This window comes from Hibiscus syriacus, unplaced genomic scaffold (assembly GCF_006381635.1).
Source record: "Hibiscus syriacus cultivar Baekdansim isolate YM2019G1 unplaced genomic scaffold, ASM638163v2 tig00110065_pilon, whole genome shotgun sequence".
Lineage (NCBI taxonomy): Eukaryota > Viridiplantae > Streptophyta > Magnoliopsida > Malvales > Malvaceae > Hibiscus > Hibiscus syriacus.
In genome coordinates this window covers 782,630-788,811 of record NW_024062585.1, presented here as the reverse complement: position 1 = coordinate 788,811, position 6,182 = coordinate 782,630, and the positions used below count along the sequence as shown (strand labels likewise).

Below are 6,182 nucleotides of genomic sequence, written 5' to 3'. Positions count from 1 at the left end.
CTTCTGAAAACACCTTCCTTGGTCCAGTATATTTATGCACAAACATGCACTCATGTTCAACAAACCAAGTGACAGCTTACTTTTTGAAACTCTATCAGATTTTTCAGCAACTTTGTATTCTCAATTCCAATGGAGTTGAGGCTTCCTGATTCTAGTTGTGTTTCATCAACCATCAAGTTTGAGTTCGCAGGTAGTTGAAGAACTCCAGGAATCAATATGTAATACAACGTGAAGGATTATCCAAGCTGCTTTCTTAATTATTGCAGACATTAACTTCCCCTAGTTGCAGGGATACTATTAAGGATACATGTTTGTTTGATAATCCTTTTTTAGGGAAAGAGAGGCAGTGTTTAGATATTCCAGTGGAGAATCATATATTTGCAATAAAAAAATGGAAAATAATCAGCCTTGGTTGAAAAGATAAGAACAAAGGGATTAAGAATCATATATCCCAAGAAGCAATAATCTGATACAAATACACCATGTATATGCAAGAATAATCAACTAGAAATAAGACACACAGATCTAGTAAATGTCTTTATAAAAATAAGCAGCATATTCTCAAATCATTCAAAAGAATTACAAAATTTTCATATACAAATATAAGAATTGATCTCAGGTCCCACATCCATCCAATTTCTCAGTACTAATGTGGTTTTACAAATAAACCCAAATAAAACTGCTACATGAAGCATAAATTTTCACTTCTAGAATGTCCTACATAAAGAAATGAGCAAACTAGTTGACTAAAAACAATATATTTCATTTGGAAATCCTTCACAAAAATTCAACAATATAGAATCTAACATCATCTAGTTAAGGGCCCAGAATGTAATAAACTGTTCTAAACGTAACTAAAAATTTATAAAATTTTAATTCAATCAATGTAACATATTTAGCTTTAAACTAAGCAAGTCCATTCAAGCAATTCATGCAAATAAAAATAGTTGCATAAATTACCTGTTGAATGTCTGAGGAGAAAAAACATAGGTGATTGCTCATAAGCTCCATTTTTCATCTTTTAGTTCATGAGACTTAAGTGAAAAAAGGTTATCAAGCTTGATCCCTTGGAAATTGTCAAATAGAAGCTTAAACAAAGCATAGGTGATTGCTCATAGTTGCCTGTTCCAGTTTCAAAAACAGTGTCAGTCTATAAGCTACGACAAGGTGTTTTTGGATTAAACAATAACTGCCATGTTAACAGGACTGATCCTCCGTGATAAAATCAAGTTTCACTCGAGCTCAATTGATATGCCTATTATTTTACTATTCTTTCCTATTTTGCATATTCAACATGCAAATATACTCATTTTCCCTATTTTACATATTTTACATGCAAAGGTTAAGACCTTTCTATCCTTCTAAAAATAGAATAAAAATACCTACTTGCTAAAAAGGTACTCTTTTCCCTTTTAAGACGATGAATAAATATTCTCAAAAGAAATAAAAGTGTTAACTCAATTCTGAACAGAAGCATTACAAAGAGTTCAGTTGTGCAATTAAAAGCTTCCAGTATATGCATACTAAGAAAAGACAGGCGAAATGCACGGTCAAAGGCACTTTCACCGAGTCACCGGCATAACTATTGGCTAACGAACCAACAAGGTGTCTCATGGCCTGAAACATAGTTGGTGCCCCTGATCCTTGATATGAGTCTGAACCTACCTGTCCAACATAAGTAAGAATTCTATGGTGCTCATAAAAGTGCATATTGAATGCAACGCTGTATAGCACCTTCATCACCACTTAATAACTGATGCATGTGATCCAATACAACATTAACATTTCTCCACTTCCTCTGTGGAGCTAGAAATAGAGAGGCACACGGATCAATACAAGTGAAAGGGAAAACTAACCAAGTTGATCAATGGTGAAAAATTCATTTTCAGTTCCATCACCCCAACCTATAAGTGCCAAGTAATTCACCATTGCCTGAGGCAGATACCCCATATCTCTGAACTGGAACAACATAATTGTTAAACATGGAAACTTTTAATCCTCAATTGAAAAAGATATTGTAGACCCCATGGAAACCAAGGAGATGATACAATTATTTTACAATATTTTCCTTGAAACAAAGTATAATGAAGATAACTACCTGACCAACTGAAGTTGCACCATGACGTTTTGACAATTTGCTCCTATCAGGTGCAAAATCAAAGAAACATGGGCAAAGGAAGGCATGGGGAATCCTAGAGCCTGTAGCAATTTTTTTTCCAGTTTAAAGATTAGCTTCCTTATATTGGTGAAATGAAACCAGAAACTCCAAAAGCCACTAAATATTAACAAAAGTAAATAAATAACTGAAGCCCTTTAACATTACCTTGTATATTAAGGCTTGACTTAGAGTATTAGGTAAATGCACTTCTGCTCTGAAATGCCAGTATAGAGAGTGTGAGAACAAAAGACTAAAAATGTTCTAACAGAACATATATTAGATGTAGCAAAAAGATAATCAATTATTCTCTCAATTACCGTTTAACATGTGAAATAGACATGGTATCATCATCAACAGTAACACAAAAGTTGTAAACAGGTTGACCATTACTCCTCATTATAACAAAATCCCCAAGTGTGTCCAATTTCCAGCTAACCTTCATGATACTATCAAACAAATTAGTGTTTGTAAAAGTAAATTACATATATATCTACATTCTGTTGTTGATGGACCACTAAAACTTAAAGATAATGATGCTTTACGTCAAAAATCCTCAAATCAACAGAAAAAAACCTTATTAGTCAAATGTTAAAATCTGAACATGCTTTGAAACACATAATCATAGTTCATTTGAATTAAAGGTTATGTTATGTGAGACACAAAATTCACACTTTTGTCTCTAAAGGAATAGTGTTATTCTAATTCCTAGAGGCATTCCGATGAAATGAAGGACAAAAATTATAATTCAAGGTACAAATATCTCACATTTGCAATGTCTTCAAATCGATTACCTCATTGGAACAAAACCAACGATAAACCTGACCAGATTCTAAGAGCTTCTCAGCATATTGTTTATACATAGATTTTCTCTAAGATTTTCGATAAGGACCATAATCCCCACCAATGCCAGGGCCTACATGGCAAGTGATAGAATCAATATCAACTTAATGCTAAAAGTGACAAACACAATCGAACCATACATGTAAAATTGAAGATTTGAAACAATAAATTTCAAACCAATTTAATTAAAGCGGAAAGACAATGGCAACGACATATAAATAGTACATTCATCCTAGTCAAGTCCAAGCCAAGCTAAATCTCGAAGAACAACCTCCTCCGATTCTCGCGTCGACCTCTCCAAATCAGTATCCTCGATTCTCAGCAGCAATTTTCCTCCCTTAGATCTTAAGAGAAAAAAATAAAGAGCAGAAAAGAGAAAATCATCAAAATTCTACGAAGTTAGAAACAAGATAATAACGCACAAGATGTAAAAAAAAAGAGAGGAAAAAACCTAGCAAATAAGTAGTTGAAGAGAGCCGTTCGAGCGCCGCCGACGTGGATATTGTCGGTCGGAGAAGGGAAGAAACGGGCTCTGACCGGTGCATTACTGTCAACTGAAGCGCGAACGGAGAAATTTCTACGAAAATGGCACCAGAAAATAAGCGGAGGAGCGAATTCAGGGATTACTCTGATTCTCATCCATGGCGTCCCTGTAACGAGTGCCGCCATTTTTTAAACGACAAAATGGAGTTGAAGATACTGGGATAGGAGAGGATAGCGAATAAGATACTGGGATAGGAGAGGATAGCGAATAAGATACTGGGACACAGGAGAACGAAGTTGTTTTCCATTTTGTCCCAGTATCCCTGAATGAAAATTTTGTTTTTAAAACACAAAATGGATTAGAAGCGGGAAAGCATGTGTACGTGATGAAAATTATATGGAAATTAAAAGACGACTTTTAGAGATGACACATAATGAAAAGTGTACTCTGTGTTTTGCTAAATTTTTTGGATTATGACTATTAAATATGACACACATTATTGTAAGTCATAAATCCTTCAAATTTTAAGAAACATGACTTTTTTTATGACACGCATTTTTTGCAAGTCATAAATTAGCGTGTGTCATAGTTCATGTGTCATTAAAGGTATATTTTCTTGTAGTGTGAGCTTTTTCAAATCTCAGTAATAGCGAACTACCAAATGATGCTAAAGGTCAACCAAATATTTGGTAAAACATGAAATTTTCTTAGTGATCCAGGCATCTACAAGTTCCAGTGATGAGTTGAAATTTCAATAATTGAATCTTCAGATAATAGTCTGGAAGCCTACAACCTGGAGAACAATATAAAGAAAGAGAAATTTAGGAGGTTGAGCCGAAGAGTCTAGTGTGTTCCAACATATGCATAGAAAGGTGTACATATAATTTTAAAATAGTAATAATTTATTTTAGAAAAAAATATATTTTAAAATTAGATTAATATCTTCCAACCAAACACCGATATGTGATTCCCCAAAACTACATTTAAAAGATCTTACCCTAAGCCTATTGGGCATTTAGGTCCATAAGAACTTACCCTAGTCGAAGCATAAGAGACAACCTAAGCGGATGCCTTGGATCCATAAAAACTTACCCTAAGCCCATTTGGCATAAGATCAATCCTAACGGGGTGCCTTAGGTCCATAAGGACTTACCCTTAGACCCATTGGGTGTAGAGCCATTCTAAAGGGATGCCTTAGGTCTATAAGGATTTACTAACTTAATTAAAGTTGTACCCGCAAAGACTTCATATCATATTCCATATAATACATACTAAAAATCAGATTAAATAGTAATATCATAGATCATAAACCAAATATACTTTTGTATCAAAAAATAGAAATCAAATATCATAATTTTATTTCAGATAATCGAACCATACTTTTAAATTAAAGAAAAAAAGTCTAAATATTAAAATAGAGAATATATTCAAATATAAGTGAAACACACTATAGGATCTAATTTATTCTTTAGAGGTACTTGGAAATTACCAAAAAAGGAACATAAAATTTTGGACAATATCGAACTGATTTAAAAAATGAACTCCATATTGAAAGGGATTTGATATCTAACAGATCTAATTAGGCATTCAAAAATAGCTACCTCAGGATCATTTAGGATACAAACATATCATAAGCGCATTTAGGAATTGTTACATCAGGATTATTTAAGATTCAAATATTCTAAAAAATGATTCCACCACTTATACCCATAATATATATTAGTCATTTGTTATAGAAGAAAATTTGTTAATTTAGTCTAATGAGAATAAAATGATTATTTACAATATTTTAGATTTCTAAAGATTTATCAGGCTTTCAAGTCTCATAGAACTAATCAGACTTTAGTAATGTGGTATTTATTGAATATTTAGACAAAAGCACTTAACAAATATTCATTTCTTAGTACCGAATGCATTATATACTTGAACAAATCACCTCCACAAACCATCAGTAAATGTTCCTCAAGGAGAAAAACATATTTTCAGGTGGTATTTCTTTCCATTATTGGAATAGTATCATGGATGATCGATATAGTTATGTCGTACTCTCTAACCCATAGGGAGGTTACAATATTTTAAACTTCACCATTATTTTCAAAACCTATCTAAAGGCATTCACATAATCTATATTATTAGGGTATTTAGGTTTTTTCAATAGTTAAGGATATTTTAGTCATATATCATACATTCAGTAAATTAGTCTTCAAATGATTATTAAGAAATTAAAAGATGTATTTTGAAATCTCGAAGGTTAGAAACTGGTTATCATGATTTTCCAAATAGATAATGAATTTAGTTGATGTATCAGTGGTTCTACCAGGTTAATTATGAATTCTCATGTTATTTTCACTATCAGGGGTAATCCATGTCATTTTTACATCTCAAGGGTATTATCATCATTTCCCTCCCAAGTATTTGGGAATTATATCTTTTAGCAAGAATAATAAGAATTTAAGGATTCTGAGGTTAACCACTTTACCAATTAATAATTGAATTTGGAATTATTTTCCATCAGTCTTCTAGTTTCTTATTTGAGTCACCTGAGTCTTAACCAATTTATTATCCTTTTTCTTATATCAATATGAGTTATAATAATCAATAAAATTATGCATTAACCAATTACCAACATGTACCATAAAACATACAAAGGTAGTACAGTATTACCTCAACTCCAAGCTACACTCGTCCTCTATTTAAACT

At 32.6% G+C, this 6,182-nt stretch overlaps 1 pseudogene; it reads right to left on the bottom strand.

Annotated features, from left to right (window-relative positions):
• Positions 1-1,696: 1,696 nt before the first annotated feature.
• Positions 1,697-3,667, bottom strand: LOC120214555 (annotated as a pseudogene).
• Positions 3,668-6,182: the final 2,515 nt, after the last annotated feature.